Raw genomic sequence first — 27,645 nt, forward strand, 5'->3', positions numbered from 1 at the left:
TCATGTTTTTGGCTGCACATTAGGAAACCAAACTATTTAAAATTTTAGTATACATTTTTCTCTTCTGCTGTAAGAACTATACTTTTTTACTCCAGCTGTGTATACGCACTTTTTAAGACACTTTAAAAATTCTCAAACTTATTTGTATGTTTTAAATATACTGATGAGGCCTAAAAGGACAGATGTTTTTATAGCCAAACTGTTGACTGTAAATTTCAATTACGTAATAATGATCAATCTTATATGTATTATTCTGTAACTCATCTACTTGCAGCTTGTGTTATAAATCTTGAGAGTAAGCATTTTAGTTCTAATGTTTCTTATTTGTTTGTTTTATTATGAAGTACACGATTACAGTATATCTGTGCTCTAACCGCCTCGGGTATCTAAATCTAATTATGATTCTCATAAACCCTCATAACCAACACTGGTCCACCGGAGGAAGTTCAATGGTCCTTCATCATGATCTTTAAAAGAAATTACTCATGTCAAATTAGAAGCAAAACCATTATTTCAAAGTGTATCAAACGTTTAACGTTTGTATTAAAAACAATTATACTACAATACAGAATTCCATCAACAGTTAACTTTCCTCATGAAAACAAGATCTGATTCTTTCTGATTCTATTCTCAGACCCATCAGGTATCTCAGTGTCAGAATTTCACATAATTATACTTATTCTGATATTGTGATTGCCAAATAATAAGAGTTTTGTCAGCAATGTTTAAATATATATATATACATATACCGATTTCGTTAAAGAATAATTTCATATTTGATACTCATAATACCCTGTTGATATTACTTGGTTAATGTTTTATATAAATATAAAAAAACTCATATATAATTTACTTTTATCATGTAATGTAGCAACATCCAAAATTTTAACGGATATTAAATACTTAGTCCCCTAGTGGCACTAAAGAGGTATCTCTGCGGAATTATAACGTTTGAATTCAGGTTTCGATATACCCGTGGTGAGCAGAGCATATATAACTCATTCTTTAGCTTTGTGTTTAAATGCAAGCAGAAAAACTATCTATATATTTATTTAATCAAGGATATGCCAAAATCAGATACACATAACTTGTGTTGGCTACTGAAAAGCATTCTGCTTTTGTTGACTACCACATAAAAAGACATTTCATTTGCACTTTCTTCTTACATACTGGACACGGCCTTCTTTATAAAAATCATAAAGAAAATAAAAATTAGAAATCAACAACGGAGAGTTACTTTATAACAGTCTGTACGCGGTGGGTGTTTCTTCCTTTTACGCTACTATTCAATATAATGAAACATACAAAATCCTTAAAAACAACCCTAAAACTTTTCAATTCACCCAAACCTCAACGACGATCATTACATACAGATTAACTATTTTGCATTGGATCGCGGGTTCGAATCCCCATCACACCGAACATGATCGCCCTTTCAGTAGTGGGGCGTTATAAAGTGACGATCAATCCCATTATTCATTGGTAAAAGAGTAGCTCAAGAGTTGGAGGTGGGTGGTGATGACTAACTGCCTATCCTCTAGTCTTACACTGCTAAATTCAGGACAGCTAGTGCAGATAGCCCTCGAGTAGCTTTGCGCGAAATTCGAAACAAACCAAAACCTAAGAACGATAATGTATTTATGGTTCATATCGAAAACCAGCTTTACATAAAAATGCTTTTAAATGTTACAGATATGACGTGTTTTATTTGGACAGCTGCTTCTGAATCAGTTAAAGATCTTACTCTTTATGCTAACAAAACAATGAATTTTACCACTGATTACCTCCTTATCTAAATAAAATTTCTTAACGTCATCATTTCTTTCCGTAACGGACTTTTTACCCATTGGCTTATAATAGAAAACCTACAGACATACTACGATATATTTACTATAAAAACTGCCACCCAATGGCATCCCACACAAAATAAACGGAATATTACTTACAGTCAAAAGTTCCAAATCATGAAAACATGTAGCGATGGAATGAGGTGCAGAAAACACATTAAGACTGTAAACAAACTATATAAAACTACCAATATTGATAAACAGATTGAAGAAGCTAGCAGCGCTTGACGAAAGCCAACCTTTAAACAGTGTAATACCAAAAAGTCAAGCAGAATTCGTCTTGTTATTACCTATCACTTTAACCTCAAAAATATTTCGCGTGATCTTAAAAAAATTACGTACATTGCAATTTAATAATCACCCAAGATACATTTTTCCTGAAGATCCTTTAAATACGTCCTTGTTTGTGCACAAATGAATTGCACCTTATCACAGAATGGTTTTCACCCATGTAATAAAGCTCGTTGTCTAGCTTGCAAGTTTATAAAAACTTATTAACTCTTTTTTTCTGACAAAAATGAGCAAGAAAAAGCGTTTTACAATTACTCAAGAAATTATTGCACAATATATAACACCTTTTATCTCACACCATGTAAAAAGTACAAATGCCACTAAGAAGAATAGATCCAAAGGACATTTAGAGAGCACTTCAACACCACGAATATTCTATTATCACCGAAAAAATGCTCTGTTGGTAATAATGATATAAGGTAAGAAACGTGATAGATTATCACTTTAAATATCGCTCAAACTTACGCACTGGACTTTGATACTTAAATCAGTGATCTTCGATCAATATGGACTAAACCTAGATCCTAAAATCAGTTATCTCCATCCAGTATGGACTAAACCTTGATTCTAAAATCAGTTATCTCCAACCAGCGTGGACTAACTCTAGACCCTAAAATCAGTTATCTCCAACCAGCATGGACTAAACCTAGACCCTAAAATCAGTTATCTTCAATCAGCATGGACTAAACCTAGACCCTAAAATCAGTTAGCTCCAACCAGCATGGACTAAACCTAGACTTTAAATTCAGTTATCTCCAATCAGTATGGACTAAACCTAGACCTAAAATCAGTTATCTCCAACCAGTATGGACTAAACTTAGACCCTAAAATCAGTTATCTCCAACCAGTATGGACTAAACTTAGACCCTAAAATCAGTTATTTACAACCAGCATGGACTAAACCTAGACCCTAAAATCAGTTAGCTCCAACCAGCATGGAGTAAACCTAGATCCTGAAATCAGCAATTTTCAACCAAGTACAAAAATTCATATTTATTCTCTCATTTACGTTATATCTTCTCGTCTTTAATATTTCCTAATACTTACTACTTTCATCATAATATTCTGCGTTTGTTCTAACTGATTAACATTGTTTATTAACCATTTTGCATCGAACATTTTTATTTTACTTCATCAATACTTAATATAGTTTCTCTTTACTTTTTTTTTAGCAAATAGGTCACACTTTATACAATTCTTTGAAACTTGGGCCAGCATGGCCTGGTGGTTAAGACGCTCTGCTTGTAATCCGAGTACCAAAGATTCGAATCCCTGTCATTCTAAACATGTTTGCCCTTTCAGCCGTGGTGGTGTTAAAAAGTGACGGTCAATCCCACTATTCGTTGGTAAAAGAGTCGCCTTAGAGTTGGCGGTGGGTAGTGATGACTAGCTTCCTTCCCTTGAGCCTTACACTGCTAAAGTAGGGACGGCTAGCGAAGATAGCCCTCGTGTAGCTTTGCGCGAAATTAAAACACAAACAAATCTTTGAAAAGAAATCGAAATTCTTCTGGGTTGGCATGGTACTCTACAGTGATGTCGCTCCATCTTAATTCAAACTTTTGTAAGTTTTTTTTATTTATTATAAATCATTTGTTCATTTATTTATTCCCAATCTGCGTGCGCTGAAGAATGATTCATCTCTTGAAATTGTTTGGATTGTAAGGTTTTATTAACTGGGTTTTTGAACCTACATATTTTGTTAAAATCATGAACAAATATATCAATAAACATTGATTGTGTAAGTCAAAACCTGATTGAGTTGATTCTTATTAGCCATTATTTGTCTCTCCTTATAAAGCTAGTTTATCTCTTAGCGTACTGGTTACTTATGGGTTGGGATTTTATAACGTCATTCTAACAAGTGTTTACTTCAAAAATAATATTCAATACAGATGCTGCTAATAAACATTAAGAAGTGTCTATATATTTGTTATAAATTATTGTTGTCGCTGATACTTATAATAGAGCTTGTGGAAATATCAACTCTAAGGTTCTTTAAGTGAAAAAATCTATTGTTTGACGACATTGTCCTGGGAATGTTTCTGTTTGACGACATTGCATACTCTGTCCTGAAACACAGTTCTGATATGGAATGTTCAAAACTTCTAGGTAGCTGCTGAACAGTGTTTCTGTAGCTAAGTTAATGTCCAAAAATAATTATCATTTCTATATTAATCTCTCAAGTAATTGGGTCAAACAAAAGGTTTTTGACATATTCTTAGGTTGAAGTTACGGTTTTGCAAAACCTCCACTTCTAAATTTAAGTTGTTTATGAGCATTTAAGCTTTAAATGTATTACTAAGCAATAAGAGATGATGTCTATATATAATAAAAAAGCTACTCAGATACTAATGGCATACTGGAATTATTAATGATTTGTTCATCAGAAAAATCTTCTGAGTCATGACATTTTCAGTTCTCATATTATATTTACCTCCTGTAACAGAAACGTTCATAGTCATGAGTATCGTGAGCCTCACAGAGACTTTGAGTCGTTGCTTTTCAAGTCCGGCATGGCCAGTTGGTTAAGGCACTCGACTCGTAATCCGAGGGTCGTAGGTTCGAATCTACGTCACAACAAACATGCTCACCCTTTCAGCTGTGGGAGCGTTACAACGTAACGGTCAATTCCATTATTCATTGATAAAAGGGTAGCCCAAGAGTTGGCGGTGAGTGGGAATGACTAGCTACCTTCTCTCTAGTCTTACACTGCTGAGTTAGAGACACCTAATGTAGGTAGCCTCCATGTAGCTTTGCTTTTAAATTAATTAATTAGAAAGCAACTGATTTATCTATAGTTCTTCCTGAATAAAAGATAGAAATTATAAACCATTTGTTATTCCAAGACTCATCAGAACATTTTAAATGAAGCTACATTTCAGAAAATATACTAAACGTCAAATAAACGGGAAACTAACAAATGTTATTTGAAATATAATGTTTTTCGTAATATGACAAAATGTTGCTTGAAATTAATAAAAAATAAAATAATAAGTTCCTATCAAATACATTCACCTGTCAACGAGGAGTGGTTTTTGGTTAAGTTTAGTTTGTTTGTTTCAGCACATTCTGCTGCTCACATGGATCTAGTCCCGACTTGTTGTCAAAATTTCCACTGTGGAGATCGAACTGAATCTCCCACGAACTTTGGAATCAAAATGTTTTCAGAATTCTAAGTTAATTTATTATATATGCTATTGTGAGACTATATAATACGAAGAACAGAATATCGGGAATGACACTTTTTCTTCACTTCATCCAATACAAAACACGTTCATGCCAGCAATACGTTTGAACCAAAGTTTTATTGTTCATGTAAAGATATTTTGGAATAATTTGGTTTCGTTACTCTTGCCTTCGAAATCTAACGGTTTCGTTACAGTGGCTCAGCGGTATGTCTGCAGACTTACAACGCTAAAATCCGGGTTTTGATACCCGTGGTGGGCAGAGCACAGATAGCCCATTGTGTAGCTTTGTGCTTAATTCAAAAGCAACGAAACAACAACGTTACCCGTGGACATAGAATAGGTCCCTCCGTTTCTGTTGGCCAGGTTGTTAGGACGCTCCACTTGTAATACGAAAGTCGTGAGTCCGAATCTCCATCACACCAAACATGCTCCTCATTTCATCCGTGGGGGCGTTATAATGTGATAGTTAATCCAACTATTCGTTGGTAAAAGAGTACCCTAAAGGACTAAATTAGGGACGGCTAGCGCAGATAGTCCTCGTGTATCGTTGCGCAAAATTCAAAATAAACCAAACCATTACTGATAGACAATTGGATTTTTTTGTCATCCAACTTTTGTTTCGTTCTGATCTCAATAGGAAATCATAAATAACAAGCTGAGAAATGGGATTTACGAAGTACTCACCCACACTAAAACCCTCAGTGTTTAAAACTTCCAGGATTTAGTATCTATTAGTATCTGAATTCTTATTTATAGCAAAAGTATTCCAGCTGTCCCTAATTTGAAAATACTAACCAGATTGAAAGCAGTCAGTAAAAGTGTAGATAATATATTATGGTATCGCATAAACTGAAACGTGGATTATCATTCACTCGCGTATTTTACCTAGAATATTTCTTTAAAAACTATCTGACTAATAATTTGGATTTTTTATTAGTTGTCAGATAAAAATCAACAGTCGAGTTAAAAGTACAACAGAGTAAACCGCTGATAAGGTAATACTGCTGTTGTAAACTGTTCACTAAAACTCAAGCTTGCTTATTTCCCGAGAAACGTCACTCTAATCACTAATTGGTTACTTCTTGAAGACTCACTTTGAGAATAGGCAATGTTATAGTTTTATTTTTATCTCAGTGGGAAGTGAGAAAGAGTTCATTCTACGGAAGACCCCGGTGAACAAATTATACCTATTCTATCCCGAGGCAACGGTATTGTGTACTGTAAACTGTGTACCAAAAACGTAAATGTTTTGTACCTTAGGTAGTTTGGCGTTACTTAAATTTTAGTTTATAAAGTTTAATGGGTACAGTGTACGCTAACACTATTAGACAGCTATGAAACCTTAGTTGTTGGTTTTTGTGCATATTTTATTTGACTCAAGGCCACATGTTTCAAGAAACATAGGCAGAGGATGTACACTCAAAATTATTGACAGATTTTATCATAAACATATCAATAAATTACCAATGTTAGCTTGTACAAGGTTAGAAGGAAAATGTGAAATAGATAACACAAGAGCTTGTTTACCATATGTTCAAGACTTATCTACAATAATAGGTAATACAGTGAAAAAATATACAAAATGTAGTATAACATTAACAAAGTTTATATTGAACAAACGTGTAAAAATTTAAAACGCACGATTAAATAACATAAATATGCGATCGCAAAATACAAAGTAATTTAAATAAATCGCTATTAGCAGAGCACGTGGAAGAAATATATCACATTATAGGCGAGTATAACAGAAAATTGACAAAATAGGTAGAATTTAAAATATAATAAAATATCAGAGAAACTAGTGAAATTGAAATATATATATATTGTATTCAATTGTACCTTAAATTATATATGTTATTAAATAAGAAAATATGTTCAAGTCTAAAAATAATAAAATACTGGTCAGATGTGTTGTAACTCTGGGTAGGTTAAGCCTAGATGGCGTTTTGTTACTCAAATAATTATGTGGATATATGAGTCTCAAGAGTCTTTATGGTTACTGCTGAAGATAGCGTTACAGGACATCGAAATATAGGTAGAATTTTCTTTAGGGGTAAGTCCTGTTTTTAATTAATATTTATTGTGTGAAATCTTAATATTGTATTTCTTCTAACTGTAAATAAAACCTGAGGTTATTGTAAGGTCGTTACGGATTACAATAAAACCAGAAAAAAAGTGTATGGGTTAAAAATGCTCACAGAACGAGCTCTGGGCTGATGTTAGTGGTTTGTTCCTTTTAAATTTTGACTAAGATGATGCTGGTTAGAACTTTTAATGTCGTCCATGTTCATGTACGTCTGATATTCTGAGCTAATTATGATTTTCTTACACAGAATGTGCTTTTCAAAGCTTAAACCTCGAAATATGTGTCCAATGTAATCTATTAAGTTAAAGATGATAAATAACTGTACGCCCTTTTCCTTTTAAATAAATATATCATTTCTGATCATTGTTAATACACGATTAAAAAAGACTAGTTTTAATCTTTCAAACTTCATTTTTTAGCAGGTTAATAATCCTTCACTAATACATCTCATTTCTTAACAACGCCCTTACAAGTAGATGAAAGAGAAAGGAAGTCCAACAAAAATGAGAATTCTGAGGTGTATATTCAAATGTGTATTTCAAAATTCTGGACTGTAATTCTGAAATGGTATAACAGTATCAGTGGCTCGGCATGATCATGTGGTTAGGGCACATGACTTGCAGTCTGAGGGTCGCGAGTTCGAATTCCCTTTCCACCAAGTATGATCTCCCTTTCAGCCATGAGGGTGTTACAACGTGATGGTCAATTACACTATTCATTGGTAAAAGAGTAGCCCAAAAGTTGGTGGTGGGTGGGAATGAACTAGCTGCCTCCACAATAGTTTTTCACTGCTAAGTTAGAGACAGCTAGTCCTCGTAAAACTTTGCGTGAAATTCGATATAAACAAACAAACTAAACAGTATTAAGATGTTTGAATTACGGTATTACTGTAAGTTGCCAAGATAGGTACATTATTGTTTTCTGTATTGTTTGCGTTTAAGATGTTTCGTTAATAGGTTGCTAGTCAATAAAGGTAAACGACAAAGGAACATTGATAAATCTTCTAGATATGGTTGATGTAAAGATCTATGAATCCAAGACGAGAGAAAAGTCAAGAAGATGATGATGTAATACGAAGTGAACATTAAGCGATAGGATAAGAACATCAAAGTTTGAAGAAACGTGATTACCAACCTTCCGATCAAAGACGGTACCAAAAATGAATGTATTACACAATACTGACTACCAAATAATATTGTTATAATTCCTTTTCTTATTTACGATATTGGCTAATATTAGATTTTAAAAGAAAATAACTTGTTTGTCAAGTACCGTAACTGGTTTATTCATTTGATCTATAGATGACGCTATCGTGCTCTGAACTTCTTTTCAGAATCACTTAACGTTTCGAAAGGACGTGTTATTATTTCTTCATAGTTTGTAATGGAAATATTTTCTTCAAAAATTTCATGTTGCATAATGTCAGTGATAACACACTTTAATTAAAGATTACATGAAAGAGCTCTATTAATATTAATTTTATTCCTTTTCGGTTATAATTTATACCTGACAATTTTCAACCGTCTGATATTTAGTCTCATTGTATTTCTATTTAATACTCTCTAATGTGTATATTTACTGATACAAATAGGATTGTAATTGGTGTTGCTTTATAAAATTAACTAAGAGTAAAATTTACAAAAAAAAATATTTCTATTTATGGAAAATATCAGCTTCGTCCTTGCCAAATTAATTCTGAAATTATGAAGGCGGCGTCATCTTCAAGTGAAAATATAAACTAAAACTAACGATATTGCTATACAATTTAAACCCAAATGACATTGTATTCCAGATTTATCATTGTGGCATGGTTATTCTTCCTCTTCGAACTTTGGTACAGTGTAACATACAGCACTATATAAAACGTGAGTAAAGCTAATCAATGTCATAATAAACAAAACAAGCTGAACCTTTTATTCATTTATTACATTTACATGATTAGAATATGACATGTCTTTATAAATTTTGCGCATTCTGAAAACAAAATATCGTTCAGAGTATGATTCTGAGAAGTCGGCTCTGTGCTAGCAAGAAATTTCAGTTGTGATATAACATATTCAGTTGAATATAAATTGTATCTCTATGTGTAACTTCGCAAATGATAGAACTACGTATTCCGAGTAATTTCTATATTAGTTTATAAAAGGCTTATAAACCTTTATCTTTTATTTTATGAAAACCTATTTAAACAAGAAGTGGAGGCATTTTTGTTGTTTTTGTTCCTCATAACTCTCTGGTTCTTAAATAGTTATTGCAGTTGATGTATGAAAGTTGCAGGCTATCAACTGTTCGTGTATTCCGTAGAAATTATATTTCAATTTGCCACTTCAAAAATGTATTCGGATGGTGCTACTATAAACAAGAAACAGAATTTTCAAACAGCAGCTTGCGAAACGTTTTTTGATTACATTGAAAAGATTGATATTTTAATATAAAACAAAATTGCCGATTGTAGTGCCATCTTGTGATGTTTAAATTTAGTTTTCACTTAAAAATTACCACCAGGACGTGAAGTTCAGCAATCTTATTTCTTGAAGGTTTTGTGGTATACGTTAGACGTTATTGAAGAGAAAACGGATTTTTTTAACTAGCACAAGAAAACCGGAACCAAACTTTTATTTGGACATATCATATATATTCATTAGGGTATTTTTTTATATAATTTTAACCCAGGAATTATTTTCAGCACAGACATGATGAAAATTTTCAAAATCATATATTCCACTTTTTCATCAAAAAGAAGCCATGGCACATGACAGTCATTACTGAAAAAAATATATGAATAAAAAATTTGTCGCGATTTTTTTAAATATTCTTAGTTTTTTGAAAATAGCTGGTTTAAATGAATATCATGAGCTTCGTCTGAAATTTAAAAACGTTTATTTTAAATTACAAACTGAAACTTATATCGCAGATAATACAGTAATGTCTAGACTAAATGCAATACAAAATAGAATTATAAAGAAATTGTGAATCAGGTAAAGGGCCTATTGCTAAAAGTAAAGAATACATATGAAACTCTAGCCAGCTTTTACATAAAACGTTTGACATCTAAGACTTAGTAATACAAGTTTCAGTGTGTTCAACATAGCATTACTTTCATAGTGATTTATTTAGAATACATTCATGGGATTTCAACGTGTTGTTGTAATGTTCATTCGAATTATGTATTTTGGACATGCTACGAAACATTAGTAAATGCGATATACGCATATGCACTGAATATATAATATACATACAAAGTCCAGTTACATTAGATATAAAAGTGCTCGTACGAGAGGAGCATCCCTACCTTGTCATAGCATAACACAAGTCGATTATATTTTTCAAAAGGTTTGCGCTTATACTTTACAGGGCGCTCGTCAAATCTGAAATATTGTTTACTAGCATGTCTTGTGTATATCCTCGAATTATTTCCAGTTGTTTTTTAATTTATATATCGTATCCCCTAATTTTGTAGGTTATTTTATGTTTTACGGATAATTCGTAGACACTCGTCTAATAAAGAAAAACTTTAAATTAGTTATGAAGTAAGTTTATAAGATTACCTGTCCACTAACGGCTTACAGGAATAACTTTACAAATCGAACTGAAAAACAAAATATCAGATCTAATAATAACAATCCACTGATCTCACTCACCTACGTCAGAGGGTAATATAAAAATATCATATTCATCTTGGCGATAATACTCATCACTATATGCTTTTAAATTATCTGTCAGATAACAAGCTAAATTTTACTACACGATTAAAGAGTGTCAGAATAAACTGATTTAATTTTGCTACACAATTAGTTTTCTGAGACACCGGTAAGTCTACGAATTTGCAATGCTAAAATCAGGTATTCTATTCCACCCGGTAGACACAGCATATAGCCTGATATGGCTTACCATAAGAAAAACATACACAATTAAAGTCTGTCGAAGTAAAAATTGATTTAATAATACTATTTTTTTTATTATTATACATTTTTGTTTTCGTGTATTTTTTGAATAATTGGGAAAATGAAAAAAAAACTATAATAGGATATGAAATAGTTGTTGGGAAGGATTCATTACATATTATATTTTTATTATTGTAAGCATTATTTTCTAATCATTGTTCGCGCTAAATACCCAATGATGTTGAAATATTTCGACATAAGATGTCAACAACAGGAAAAAAATGTATTGTTGCGCAAATAAAATTAGACCCTATTTAGTTTTTAAAGAGAACTACTGTAAAAAATAGTTTCTCGTCTTCCCGGACTTTGACATTTCCTGGCTATACTTATAAGAGTAAACTGTTACAATATACCTTTAGTATTTTGATCTTCTTAAGCATGAATATTTGAGGACTTTATTTTTACCTATATCATATTTAAATGTTGATAAGCCATTTTATTACATCACAGACATATTATCCATCATCGCTAAATGTTGTTTCACTGCATAAATTGTTTGTTTGTTTTGAATTTCGCGTAAAGCTACACGAGGGCTATCTGCGCTAGCCTTTCCTAATTTAGTAGTCTAAGACTAGATGGAAGGCAGCTAGTCATCACCACCCACCGCTAATTCTTGGGATACTCTTTTACCAACGAAGAGTGGGATTGACCATCACATTATAACGCCTACACGGCTGAAAGGGAGAGAATGTTTGGTGTGGCGGGGATTCTAACCCGCGACCTAAGGTTTACGAGTCGAGTGCCTTAACCGCCTCGCCATGCCGGGCTTTCAAGGTCAGGTTCCTTCTATGTCAAGAGAGCATCGAGATTGTATTGCGTCAAATTTGCATCCAATCCCTGATAGTCGAGATAACACGTTGTTCAAGGTCAAATTCTTCGTATGTTGAGACGGGACTTAGGAACCGCTACCCAGTCTGGCTTTATTGAAACAAAACAAATGAGAATGGTGACGTAATGATCAGAGAATGGATGTCAGTCCATTAGTTGAGTAAAGAGAAACAGTTGGTAAAAAGCATTTTGCCCAAAGGCACGACGCAAGACAGCCACGCTTTTCTCCTTTGTTTTGTTTCATTCAGCAAAACTCGACAGCAAAGATCATTTATTTTCCAGCAATACGTTTGGTTTTGAACTTCGCGCAAAGATAAGGAGGGCTATCTGTACTATCTATCGCTAATTTAGCAGTAACCACAAGGGAGGCAGTTAGCTAACAGCAGCCAACACTATCTCTTGAGAGCACCACTATTTAACTAATGAATAGAGACTTATCGTCACATTGTAACACCCCCACAGCTGAAAAGGAGAGAACGTTTGATGGCGGGGATTCGAACCCGTGTCTCTCAGGTTGGGATATATAGGAAGAGAAGGTAATAATAAGATAGAATAGGAATTTCGTAGGGGACGTCATCTACTCTGCTAACAAGTAAGATATAAATAATAATATACACTTAAAAATACCACTCCACGGGTATGAAAAACATAATGATTTTAAATACAAAATTATGCAAATATGTTAAAAATATTTTTGAGTAATAACGAAAAGCGACAAAGCATTTTTAAAGTAAAATATAATTTTCTTTACAATATAATTTATTTTATATATGTTCCCCAATGGAACAAATGTAAGTTTATGGACTTACAACGCTAAAATCGAGGGTTAGGTTCCTCAATGTGACTTTGCTGTAAAACAAAGAAATAAACAAGAAGTTGTACATAAATATATATACATGTTTATAAGTTCATCGTCATAGAAAAGAGATTCATATAAACGCTCGATTCAATACAACGGTACAAAAATATGTAACGTATTTTTGTGCAACAAAATTCTAAAGATTACTGGTAATTCAGAAAAGGCAACAACAAAAAATTACCTATACAGTTTCTGGGGCCACCAGAAAAAGGGGTGTAGGCAAAAGCATGACGACCTACACAGTTCTCAGGCAAGAAACGATCTGGATCAAATTTTTCTGCGTTAGGAAAAACTTCTTCGTTTCGATGTAGCATATAGGTTAGGATAATACAGGTAGTCCCTTTAGGCAATATGTATCCATCTAATAAAGACGAATTAAGAGTAACTTTTATATTGCAGTTGAGTGAAAGGTCTAAGATGGTGAAATAATTTGTAGTTTCTAGACTTTTTATATTTTATTAAAGGTATATGTTTTTTTAATATATTTATTTCTGCAGTTATATCTTTTGAGTCAGAAGGGTGTAAAATCAGCACTTCGGATGTAATTATTTACTTCGGATGTAATTGTTTACTTCGTGATGCAGAAATCTAACACAGATGATCCTCAAATAAATAATCTTTATTTCTCTCTCTTTGTTTAACTTGAAACCTTTAAGTTCGCTACAGTTTAGGTTCAGAGTTACAATTTATATGTTGATCAGACTAAAAATATACTTTTTCACTATCAAAAATTAAATTATCGTGATAACATTTGTGGTATTAACAACACTCGGAACTGTTATGATTTACTAATGTTTCCAAAACATTATTAATGAGAGACGTATAACTATGAATCTTAAGGAGAGGTAACATAGCCGTTTGGTCTGATTGTTTGATTGTACACTTACAGACATATAAGTCTTCAACAGTTAACATAGAAGATTGGTCTGATTGTTTGATTGTACATTTACAGACATATAAGTCTTCAACAGGTAACATAGAAGTTTGGTCTGATTGTTTGATTGTATACTTACTGACATTTAAGTCTTTAACAGGTAACACTGCGTTTGGTCTGATTGTTTGATTGTACACTTACTGACATACAAGTCTTCAACAGGTAACGTAGCCGTTTCGTCTGATTGTTTGATTGTATACGTACTCACATTTAAGTCTTCAACAGGTAATATAGCCGTTTGGTCTGATTGTTTGATTGTATACTTACTGACATTCAAGTCTTCAACAGGTAACATACCCGTTTGGTCTGATTGTTTGATTGTATACTTACTGACATTTAGGTTTTCAACAGGTAACGTAGCCGTTTCGTCTGATTGTTTGATTGTATACGTACTCACATTTAAATCTTCAACAGATAACATAGCCGTTTAAGCTCATTGTTTGATTCTATACTTACCGACATTTAAGTCTTCAACAGGTAACGTAGCCGTTTGGTCTGATTGTTTGATTGTATACTGACTGATATTTAAGTCTTCAACAGGTAACATATTCGTTTGGTCTGATTGTTTGATTGTATACTTGCTGATATTTAAGTCTTCAACAGGTATCATATTCGTTTGGTCTGATTGTTTGATTGTATACTTACTGATATTTAAGTCTTCAACAGGTAACATATTCGTTTGGTCTGATTGTTTGATTGTATACTTACTGATATTTAAGTCTTCAACAGGTAACGTATTCGTTTGGTCTGATTGTTTGATTGTATACTGACTGATATTTAAGTCTTTAACAGGTAACATAGCCGTTTGGTCTGATTGTTTGACTGTATACTTACCGACATTTAAGTCTTCAACAGGTAACATACCCGTTTGGTCTGATTGTTTGATTGTATACTTACCCGTTATAATTACAACAGGTAACATACCCGTTTGCTCTTATTGTTTGATTGTATACTTACCCGTTATACTTACAACAGGTAACATACCCGTTTGCTCTTATTGTTTGATTGTATACTTACTGACATTTAAGTGTTCAACAGGTAACGTAGCCGTTTCGTCTGATTGTTTGATTGTATACGTACTCACATTTAAGTCTTCAACAGGTAACATAGCCGTTTGGTCTGATTGTTTGATTGTATACTTACTCACATTCAAGTCTTCAACAGGTAACACAGCCGTTTGGTCTAATTGTTTGATTGTATACTTACTGACATTTAAATCTTCAACAGGTAACACAGCCGTTTGCTCTGATTGTTTGATTGTATACTTACTGACATTTTAGTGTTCAACAGGTAACGTAGCCGTTTCGTCTGATTGTTTGATTGTATACGTACTCACATTTAAGTTTTCAACAGGTAACATAGCCGTTTGGTCTGATTGTTTGATTGTATACTTACTGACATTTAAGTCTTCAACAGGTAACATACCCGTTTGGTCTGATTGTTTGATTGTATACTTACCCGTTATAATTACAACAGGTAACACAGCCGTTTGGTCTGATTGTTTGATTGTATACTTACCGACATTTAAGTCTTCAACAGGTAACACAGCCGTTTCGTCTGATTGTTTGATTGTATACGTACTCACATTTAAGTCTTCAACAGGTAACATAGCCGTTTGGTCTGATTGTTTGATTGTATACTTACTCACATTCAAGTCTTCAACAGGTAACACAGCCGTTTGGTCTGATTGTTTGATTGTATACTTACTGACATTTAAATCTTCAACAGGTAACACAGCCGTTTGGTCTGATTGTTTGATTGTATACTTACTGACATTTAAATCTTCAACAGGTAACACAGCCGTTTGCTCTGATTGTTTGATTGTATACTTACTGACATTTAAGTGTTCAACAGGTAACGTAGCCGTTTCGTCTGATTGTTTGATTGTATACGTACTCACATTTAAGTCTTCAACAGGTAACATAGCCGTCTGGTCTGATTGTTTGATTGTATACTTACTGACATTCAAGTCTTCAACAGGTAACACAGCCGTTTGGTCTGATTGTTTGATTGTATACTTACTGACATTTAAGTCTTCAACAGGTAACACAGCCGTTTGCTCTGATTGTTTGATTGTATACTTACCGACATTTAAGTATTTAACAGGTAACATAACCGTTTGGTCTGATTGTTTGATTGTATACTTAACCGTTATACTTACAACAGGTAACATACCCGTTTGGTCTGATTGTTTGATTGTATATTTACTGACATTTAAGTCTTCAACAGGTAACACAGCCGTTTGGTATGATTATTTGATTGTATACATACTGACATTCAAGTCTTCAACAGGTAACACAGCCGTTTGTTCTGATTGTTTGATTGTATACTTACGGACATTTGAGTCTTTAACAGATAACATACCTGTTTGGTCTGAATGTTTGATTGTATACTTACTGATATTTAAGTCTTCAACAGGTAACATAACCGTTTGGTCTGATTGTTTGATTGTATACTTAACCGTTATACTTACAACAGGTAACATACCCGTTTGGTCTAATTGTTTGATTGTATATTTACTGACATTTAAGTCTTCAACAGGTAACACAGCCGTTTGGTCTGAGTGTTTGATTGTATACTTTCTGACATTCAAGTCTTCAACAGGTAACACAGCCGTTTGTTCTGATTGTTTGATTGTATACTTACGGACATTTGAGTCTTTAACAGATAACATACCTGTTTGGTCTGAATGTTTGATTGTATACTTACCGACATTTAAGTCTTTAACAGGTAACGTAGCCGTTTGGTCTGATTGTTTGATTGTATACTTACTGACATACAAGTCTTCAACAGGTAACATTTAAATTTGGTCTGATTGTTTGATTGTATACTTACTGACATTTAAGTCTTCAACAGGTAACATATTCGTTTGGTCTGATTGTTTGATTGTATACTTACTGATATTTAAATCTTCAACAGGTAACATACCCGTTTGGTCTGATTGTTTGATTGTATACTTACCGACATTTAAGTCTTTAACAGGTAACACAGCTGTTTGGTCTGAGTGTTTGATTGTATACTTTCTGACATTTAAGTCTTTTACAGGTAACATAGCCGTTTGGTCTGATTATTTGATTGTATGTTTACCGACATTTAAGTCTTCAACAGGTAACGTAGCCGTTTGGTCCGATTGTTTGATTGTATACTTACCGACATTTAAGTCTTCAACAGGTAAGATATTCGTTTGGTCTTATTGTTTGATTGTATACTTACTGACATTTAAGTCTTCAACAGGTAACATATTCGTTTGGTCTGATTGTTTGATTGTATACTTACTGATATTTAAATCTTCAACAGGTAACATACCCGTTTGGTCTGATTGTTTGATTGTATACTTACCGACATTTAAGTCTTCAACAGGTAACATAGCCGTTTGGTCTGATTGTTTTATTGTATACTTACCGACATTTAAGTCTTCAACAGGTAACAGCCGTTTGGTCTGAATGTTTGATTGTATACTTACCGACATTTAAGTCTTTAACAGGTAACGTAGCCGTTTGGTCTGATTGTTTGATTGTATACTTACTGACATACAAGTCTTCAACAGGTAACATTTAAATTTGGTCTGATTGTTTGATTGTATACTTACTGACATTTAAGTCTTTAACAGGTAACACAGCTGTTTGGTCTGAGTGTTTGATTGTATACTTTCTGACATTTAAGTCTTTTACAGGTAACATAGCCGTTTGGTCTGATTATTTGATTGTATGTTTACCGACATTTAAGTCTTCAACAGGTAACGTAGCCGTTTGGTCCGATTGTTTGATTGTATACTTACCGACATTTAAGTCTTCAACAGGTAACATATTCGTTTGGTCTTATTGTTTGATTGTATACTTACTGACATTTAAGTCTTCAACAGGTAACATATTCGTTTGGTCTGATTGTTTGATTGTATACTTACTGATATTTAAATCTTCAACAGGTAACATACCCGTTTGGTCTGATTGTTTGATTGTATACTTACCGACATTTAAGTCTTCAACAGGTAACATAGCCGTTTGGTCTGATTGTTTTATTGTATACTTACCGACATTTAAGTCTTCAACAGGTAACATAGCCGTTTGGTCTGATTGTTTGATTGTATACTCGCTGACATTTAAGTGTTCAACAAGTAATGTAGCCGTTTGGGCTGATTGTTTGATTGTATACTTACTGACATTTAAGTCTTCAACAAGGTCTCGTGCTATGAATGGAGCTGACGGGAAAACGCGTTGAGTTTCCTGACAGGGAAAAATGTCATAACGTTATTTTCCGAAACAGTTTTACAAAATTACACAATCGTAATTTCTAAGATAGCTTTACAAAATGTCATTATTATTTTGCACAATAATTTTACAAATTACACAATCTTAGTTTCCAAAATAGCTTCATAAAACGTCAGATTATTAATTTTCTGAATAGCTTTACAAAATGTCATTATTATTTTCCGAAAGAACTTTACAAAATTACACAATCTCAGTTTTCAAAATAGCTTTATAAAATGTCACATTATTATTTTCCTACATAGTTCGGCACCCAGTGTCTCAGCGGAATGTCTTCGGACTTACACTGGTGAAAACCGAATTTTGATACCCGTGGTGGGCAGAGCACAGATAGCCAATTGTATAGTTTTGTGCTTAATTCAAAACAACAACACAAATATGTTTACCAAATGCCACATTATTATTTTCCGAAATAGCTTTACCAAATGCTACATTATTATTTTCCGAAATAGCTTTACCAAAAGCCACATTATTATTTCCCGAAGTAGCTTTACAACACAGGTGAGGTATATTTAATTGGTGCTTTTTTGTCAATAATAGTCTCTACTTTCATTAAATAACGAATATATCTTTTTAGAAAAACATAGGGAAAATTACTTATATCTGCAACTTGAATCAGTTAAAAACAACTGTTATTTTAAAATTTACTTATTTTGATGAAGGCATTTGTTTAAATGTTTGTAGTAAAAGGTGTGGAAAAATATGAATTGAACAATTAAATTACTAAACGATATTGAAATAGCTTTTTCACTCCGTGTCTATAAATAAATCTTTTTATTTAAAGGTGTTTCCTGATTGTAGAATACAATATAACGCAATTATGAAGCTGTCGATAAAAGGTTAAATAATGAGTGAACAAGATTCTAGCATCCTTGAGTGTCCAAGGACTGGAAGCCACTTTACAAACATGTGAGGAAATAGTTCAATTTCAGTAAAGACCACAGGAACGTAAACAAGGAAAAGTGCAATGAAAATAAATCTTCTGTGGTTCAAACCACAGGTATAGTATTTAACAATTTATTCAACTTAATAAATATAATTGATAGCCAAATTCGTCTCTTGAAGTGTTTAAAAGACCGGAAAGTCACGGAGAAAACCCTTTTTATAATATTTTAGGCTTTTTTTTTTTCAGTAAAGTTACTATTACTTTAAAAGACTGTTTCTATAACAGTTAAATAACGAAAAAGTAGAAACAAGTGAAAGTTTTGGAAAAAGTATATAAGTTTCTAATAGTATACTGTTACCTTCAAGACCAGTTCCATGTACTTCATTTGTTTAAGATCGTCTGCTGTGATTGGTCGGTCCTTGTCATCTCCAAATATGGAATCAACTTCTTCTTGTACTCTGCACTGAATGTCAGGATACAAACCTAAGGCATATATGGCCCAACTGATTCCTACTGCCGTTGTATCATGGCCCTGAAAAAGTGTATCGTATTTTTTTTTAATCTCTGACTTTACTAGTACAACAGTTGAAGTATTCTATTAGGATCATTCAGCAAACAAAAGTGTTTTATATCGCTGTGTTATCGTTTGTTAATAAGACTGTTTATATTTCCAAAATGATTTTTGCAGATGAAGCGATTACGTACAATGATTTTTTTTTATCACCAATCAATTTATTTTTCTCAAACTTTTGTTTCTTTGTTTAGAATTGAGCACAAAGCTATACAATGGGGTATCTGTACTCTACCCATCACGGGTATCGAAACCCGCTTTTTAGCGGTGTTACTCAAGAGGCATACCGTTGTGCCACTTGGGGGCTTCAACCTTTTGTAAAATGCTACGATGTGCAAGATCCACATTCTTGAGTGTAAGCCAAAATAGGTATGACCGAAATCTACAATAAACAATCGATTCGAGATAATCTATGCCTTTTTTTTTTCCAATGTTTGACCGAAAGTTATATTTACATATATTACAGTTGAGTTGATTTTTTAGATCGGTATAAGATACGAAGAACGCATTATTAAAATTCCTTGTTGCACCATTTGATCATGGAAATATTACCTTCCAAACACAGGACCAAAATAGTTATCACTCTTCTTATAGCAGTATTACTGACAAGAAGGCACTACATAGAGCAGTGGGTCCTAAACTGGAGGCCACAGTAACGTTTAGGGGAAGGGGCATAGCATATTCACAAAATACGCAGTAGGTACTCACTATCTATAGATTCATTTCATGACTGGGGGAACGTTGTGAAATCCATGTGCTGAAAATGTTTTTGAACATATAGATTAGAGTATATATGAATGTAACGGAGCGTTATCTGCACAGAAGGCTTTAACATCTAATAGGCTGGCTGTAACAAAGAAAATGTAGTTATGATATACATAAACAAAATATTCATTAGACCTCAACACTGAAAAGTTTATCAGTCGTTTTACGTACACCTCAAAACAAGTAGATGTTTGATTGAAGTTGCTGGTGTTTTCGGAACAGATCAGCAATGCTAGAAATGCGTGTTTTCAACCAAATAACCGTCTCCAAAATTATCAAAGTTTCCAATAATTCTATGAAACCATCAAGTAGAGATTCCTCTCTTACCTTGGCCACACCCAGACGTCTAACTTTCGATCTTATTAAAAGGCTTCTTTTTTCAATAAGTGGCTTTAAGTGCAAACTTCTAAGTGTTTCCGGTTTCATTATGTGATGCAACGTTGGCTAAAACATGTTTATTTCAAAACCTTTCTGATAACTAGTCACAAACGTCTGTTGCTGTTTCTTCTGCATAACAAATAGTCACATGGCTACTTATCTCAGAATTTTATGAGGATTTATACTGTAAAGCTGCCTATAATTATATGAACAGCTTAAGGTTTCCAAGGTCAAAACCATCCTGGGTTACTCTTTATAAGAAAAGTTTTTGCTCCATACAGAGCACTACGTGTTGAACGTTCAGCCCATTCAAGTGTTACTTTGCCAGTATCTTCAAGGTTAAAAATGTCAATCATGCTAATTAAATCAATCATTATACTTGATGGATATCTAGGAGTTTTGTAGAATGTATTTGATTGTTAATGGTGTTGAAATTTCCACGTTTCTTGTAATTTTTTTTATTTTACATGCAGTGTATCCATTTTTTAAACTCCTAACATACTTTTAACAAACATGTTACAACAATATGTGCTTTTTCAGTGTAAATCAGCATTTAGAATATTATTTAAGTACGATTAACATTGCTTATACAAACATAAAAGTAAAATTGAAATAATATCTTAGTCGTCCGTATTTTTTCTATATATGCATGTATTATAGTTAACTGAGAAAACGATATACAACACAACTTATCACATTTTCAAGATCGGACAAACATGGATGTCGTTTCTCATAAACTGGCTATTAATAATATTCTGGCCCGGCATGGCCAGGTGGTTAAGGCACTAGACTAGTAATCCGAGGTTCGTAGGTTCGAATCCCCGTCATACCAAATATGCTTGCCCCTTCTGCCGTGGAGGCATTATAATGTGACGGTTAATCTCACTATTCGTTGGTAAAAGAGTAGCCTAAAAGTTGGCGGTGAGTGGTGATGACAAGCTGCCTTTTCTCTAGTCTTACACTGCTAAATTAGGGACGGCTAGCGCAGATAGCTCTCGTGCAGTTTGAGCGGAATTCAAAACAAACCAAACCAACAATGTTCTGTTATACCTAACAACTGAATACAATTTAACTACTTGCGTCAATAGAGGACACTCCATCTTGGTTTGAAAGAACTGGATGATGGTGTTACAACGCTTAATTTATGAAAAACTTGTTTTGTTGGTTAATTAGGCACTACGACTGGAAGTGCTTAGCCCGTGATTTTATAACTATGAATAAAGTACATTCCCTTGTACTTATCGTCAAACTTACGTAGCTCGTGTGAGTTTGTAAGTTTGGGTATGTTTTAGCGTCAAGTTATTCATTAGGCTATCTGCGCTGTGTATAATACGGATAATCGATCCTCAAATGTTAGCGTTGTAAATTCGTAAACTTACCATTGACCCACTGGCGGACACACAAAAACACATTTTGTTTTGTTTGTTTTGGAGCAAAATCACGTTGAGCTACCTGCTGTATCCACCGAAAAGAATCGAACCACAAATTCTACCGTTGAAATTCCATATCTTTCCGCTGTTCCATCGGGAGACAAAAAAAAATATTTATTTGGAACGTCGTGAAACGAGATTTTGCTTAGAACTAAAATCAAACTTAGATTTAATGGTTGTCTTAGCTTCAGATTTAATGGTTGTTTTAGCTTCAGATTTAATGGTTGTCTTAGCTTCAGATTTAATGGTTGTTTTAGCTTCAGATTTAATGGTTGTTTTCTAAATAAAAAGATTTCAAGAAGATTATTTAACCTTGAAGATTTCAATCAAGGTGGAAGTAAATAGGTTTAGAAAAGAAGTAACTAACCGTTGAGTATTCTGTCATTCCAAATTATCACTTTTTATTCAGAATCATGTCACGAAGACTTATCTGTTGTGTAAAAAAACAAGTTGAACTATGTATAAAAGTTAAAATGTCTCTGTTTGTTTGTTTCTGACTCCCGCTAGTACAGCGGTATGTCTTCGGATTTGTAAGGCTAAAATCAGGGGTTCGATTCCCCTCGGTGGGCTCACTAGATAGCCCGATGTGGCTTTTCTATAAGAGAACACATTCTTTGCTTGTTTTTCCACCTCATTCACTAGACAGGTCACACTTTCCTCACATGAAGATGCGCAAAACGACAATTTTTCATTAATATACTCGTCAATCATTTTCTCCAAACTGGTAATTTTATCATTGAAATATACACTATACGAATAAATTATACGCGTACTTGACATTTTTGTAAATTTGAGTTAATATTTAATTTAGAATATAGCATTACAGACCTATTTGGTTTTTGATCAAACCTCACACACAAAAGAAATGTATGCAGAATGAGAACATCGTTTGTAAAAAAAAAAAAAAAAGCAAACAGTAGGCCTAGCCTACAAAATAAAATAATTTTGTTTACTTATACCATCAAATACACTAGGTAAAGGAGTGAGGCTTACATTATAATAAATCTTGTGTAAAATGAGTTTACGGTCAAGTCATCTAATATATTTTATTATTTTTCTTTCGGGTGGTTCGATACCTGAATTTTTTTTTCTTTTGACACGTTATAAATTACAACATTGGCTTTTGTTTGTACTATATTTCATTCATCAATGCCATAATCTGAATGCAGCATGGGGACGAGAATATATTATATTGTCTGTTTTGTAATTAAGCATAAAGCTACACAATGGGCTATCTGTGCTCTGCCCACCACTGGGAAACTCGGTTTCTAACAGAATACGTTCGCAGACATACCACAGTGCTATTGAGGGTGTAAAGAATTAAACTTATCCTGTTCGCAAGAACGAGTAACCATACATGTGTAAGATAATCTAATTATTATCCATAATTATTATCCATTATTATCCATATTATCCATAAATATTATCCATATTATCCTTACCAGTGAAGGATAAAAAAAAATCGTTCATAAGGAAGCCTTGAAGTAAAACAAGTTCATAGTTTTAAATCTAAGGGTTTGTTTTTTTCATAAAGTCACAGAATATTTTTTACTTGTTGAAATAAGAAAGAGGAAACAGAGAGAGTTGGTTTTTCGAGAATCCGAGAAACACCGGGTGACTCTGCTTTTCTAAAAATGGGAAAAAAAGATAAAACACTCCGATCTGCATACGTGCTATGTAGATTGTTGCACGTATATTTGTTGAACACTCTATACAGTGCGTTACTTCTTACATCGTTTGGATGTTACGTGCTTTATGCTTTATCCTATGTATTTTCAGAGTTAACAACAACTAGAATATCCAGTTGGATGACTGTAAGACAAAGTGATAAGAATCAATATAATTGAAGTTTTCATCACTAATGAGGGAGAAAGATTATCTCATGATACGAACAATTTTATTTTAAATAAGTATCAATGAACCACAACCTAATTTTGGTAACTGACTAAATATGGAAAAAGAAAGAAACGTACCGTGAACTAATAATCTAAATACAAGAAAATCCACTGCTCTAGTTAAAATTAATATAAAAATAGCTTAAGTATAATTAAATTTACCTTTAAAACAGCTTCTGACTATCACATATAATTTGTTCTTACTTGTTAGGAAGAGAGAAATTTGGTCAAACCAGTTGGTGGACAGTCACGTACAATTATTAACTCCGTTTTGTCTCTTGAGCCAAAGAAGATATTTGCTTTGTTTGTTTGTTTTTTAATTTCGCGCATAGCTATATGAGGGTTATCTGCGCTAGCTGTTTCTAATTATGCAATGTAAAGCTAGAGAGAAGACAGTTAGTCATCACCATCCACTGCCAACTTTTGGGCTATTCTTTTACCAACGAATAGTGGGATTGACTGTAACAGTATAACGTCCCCATAGCTAAAAGGGCGAGCATGTTTGGTGCGACTGGTGCGAAGATGTTTGGAGCATAGCTTACCTGCGAACAATTACAATAGATGAGAAAAAAAAAACATTTAACCATTTTTTTGAAATTAATATATCTAATAATTATCTTAGTCAGGGTTTGCTTATCTAGACTTGTTATAAATACCCTGCACGAAACTAGTTTGGTTTAAATTTTGCGCAAAACTACACGAGGATTATCTTTGTTTTTTTGTTTTGAATTTTGCGCCAAGCTACTCAAGGGCTATCTGCGCTAGCCGTTCCTAATTTAGCAGTGTAAGGCTAGAAGGAAGGCAGCTGGTCATCACTACCCACCGCTAACTCTTGAGCTACTCTTTTATCTACGAATAATGGGATTGACCGTAACATTATAACGCCCCCACGGCTGAGAAAGCGAGCATGTTTGGTGCGACGGGGATACGAACCCGCAACCCTCAAATTACGAGTCGCACGCCTTAACCCACCTGGCCTTTCATGGTTGAAAGGGCGAGCATGTTCGGTGATGGGGATTTGAACTCACAACCGGCATATTTTCAGTCGAACGTTCTACCCACTAGGCCATGCCAGACCCCTCTTGAAACTAAGGAAATGCCATAAAAGGAGACATAAAGTATAATAAACAGAACTAGACATTACCGCAAACATAAAGGAGTCCACTTCTTCCTGCATGTCATCTTCGGTTAAGGTGTTGTCTTTAAGATGATGTTCCAATAACAAGTCCAGAAAAGCCTGTCTCTTCCTCTTGTAGCCGGATGCTATTTCATCATGATGATAATTTTCTTCATTTTCTAACATCTTCTGTTTCAGCTTCTCAGATTTTCGTGCTCGTATAACCTGTATTTAAATTGAACCAACAGTAAAACTAAGTTTTGTTGTTTTACATGCGTTTAAATAATGGCAATCACACAAGTAGAATCTTATTGTAGTCCTCTTTAAAAAAAAATTTACGGCCGAAAAACTAATAAAAGAATTGTGAAGCACATTTCTTTTTACCGACCATTTCCGAATTTATGACATTAGCTACATGTCGCTCAATTCTTTTACTTCACAATTTAGTATATGATATACAATTATTCTCTTTTAATTTGCCCAGCATACAACAGACTTGAGACCTCTGTTAAAGATTTAAGCAGAATCTTAACCAATGAAATACTTTGAAAACAAACCATATGGGTCTTCTCGCTACATGTTTGAATTTTCGGATTGGGTTGTGGTTTTTTGTTATTTTATGTTAAACACTAAGCTACACAATGAGGTATCATTGCTCTACCCGCTGTGAGTATCGAAACCCCATTTATACAGTTATAAGTCTTCTTACTCACGCTGAGCTGCCCCTCCCCAGTGGCACAGTGGTAAGTCTGCGGACTTACACCGCTAAAATCGAGGTTTCGATACGCGCGGTGGTCAGAGCACAGATATCCTAATATGCAGCGGTGTCTTTAATTCCAAACAAACAAACAAAAATTCTCTGAGCCAGTAGGAAGTATTCAAACTGTCAGAAATAACTTACGTTTTGTTACATTAAAAGAAATGTGATAATTCGATTACTGTGTGTTTTTTAAGGCATGCTTATAACAGGTTACGGTGAATGTTCTGTACAGTTAAAGGACTCACTTGACGTGTAAACTTGTCCATTGTTTCAGTACTCTTCAGAAACTTCTTACCTCGCCTTGTTCTATAAAATATAAAATCTGGCCAAAACCATGGCTTCGCTACTCGGGCAATAAAAGTCTCCGCAACGCTAATGGAAAAACAAACAAACAATAAATAATGTATTTTACAAAGAGTTATGAAAATACCAATATCGTTATTATTTTAAGTATTAATTAGAAGGAAAACTTTCCATATGAAAAAAATATGTCGTACCAAATAATGAGAGTACCACATTATCATTCATTAAATAAACTGAAATAGACAATTAACAAAGAAAACTTGTATTGTTCTGTTCATAACGGTAAGTTCCAAGTTCCTCTTAATTAATTAGGACATGTCTATACAACGTCTGTCACTCAACTGTATTTAGTATACATACACATCTGCGTATAGTTAGGTAAGTATATACACAACTTTTGATTAAAATTTATCAATTAAAAACCGTGTACAGTAATAAGCCTTTAGAAGATAGCGTACAGTTAAGGTATTATTAATACATAAGAACGAAGATGCTTTAAGACTTCCAAAGTAGGAATTTTTAAGAAAATATTATGATTGGTCACAAAAAAAAAAATGACTAAATTCATGGGTTTGCAATGGGACTGAATTAAGCAACGTACGTTTCCTGCCATGATTTTTTCTATGTTATTATGGGCGAAAAAGCGATTGTAGGGAAATTGTCTGCTGAATTTTAAGCCTATACACCATAGAAAATAATACTATGTTGACGTCTTTAGTGGTTCTCATCTTGCAAATCACTTTTTATTACATCTTAATAACACTGCACAACAAAGTTTTTGCTTTTCGAACACTGTTAGGTGTTCCTTATAGATTTTTGGTTGCTGATCACGAAAATCACATCCAAATTTGTCCATCACGTACCCTTTCATCAAAATCTTCAGTTTCACCAGGACATTGGTACAATGGAAAACAATATCAGAGCAACTGAAATCCGTCAATACTGAATACTGTTGGACACCGCAACGTAATGGACTGGACATTTAATACAAACGAAAATCAGGAGCAAAGCACTTTTAATTATGTTGAACGTAATAGCGTATTATAAACATAAACGCAATTAAATACGTTATTGCCGGTAAACAATTAACTGTCTATTTCTCAGAGTTCCTACGTGATGAAGCAAAACCAAAACTATATTTGTGCATACCCACCAGGTACCTGTCACAATCAGCAAACACTTTTCAGGAAGCAAAACTTTTCAATAAAATTGTTGTGCAGTGTAATTAATATAGAAATATAAGATTTACTTCGGAACAACAAGAAAACATTACTTTGTATTCCATGATACACAGATAT

The 27,645-nt window shown here is 33.6% G+C and overlaps 1 pseudogene across 1 annotated transcript in view; it reads right to left on the reverse strand.

Moving 5' to 3' along the window:
* LOC143235697 (uncharacterized) overlaps positions 1-27,645 on the reverse strand; it is a 93,254-nt pseudogene that overhangs the window by 41,876 nt on the left and 23,733 nt on the right. Inside the window, exons 6-11 of the transcript XR_013019356.1 lie at positions 26,290-26,416; positions 25,312-25,509; positions 19,487-19,660; positions 18,134-18,200; positions 13,191-13,404; positions 5,205-5,283 (exon numbers count right to left, since the gene is read on the reverse strand). The product of XR_013019356.1 is annotated as an uncharacterized LOC143235697 (transcript). The remainder of the gene's footprint in view (positions 1-5,204; positions 5,284-13,190; positions 13,405-18,133; positions 18,201-19,486; positions 19,661-25,311; positions 25,510-26,289; positions 26,417-27,645) is intronic.

The sequence above is a fragment of the Tachypleus tridentatus genome, chromosome 12 (genome assembly GCF_004210375.1).
Source record: "Tachypleus tridentatus isolate NWPU-2018 chromosome 12, ASM421037v1, whole genome shotgun sequence".
NCBI lineage: Eukaryota > Metazoa > Arthropoda > Merostomata > Xiphosura > Limulidae > Tachypleus > Tachypleus tridentatus.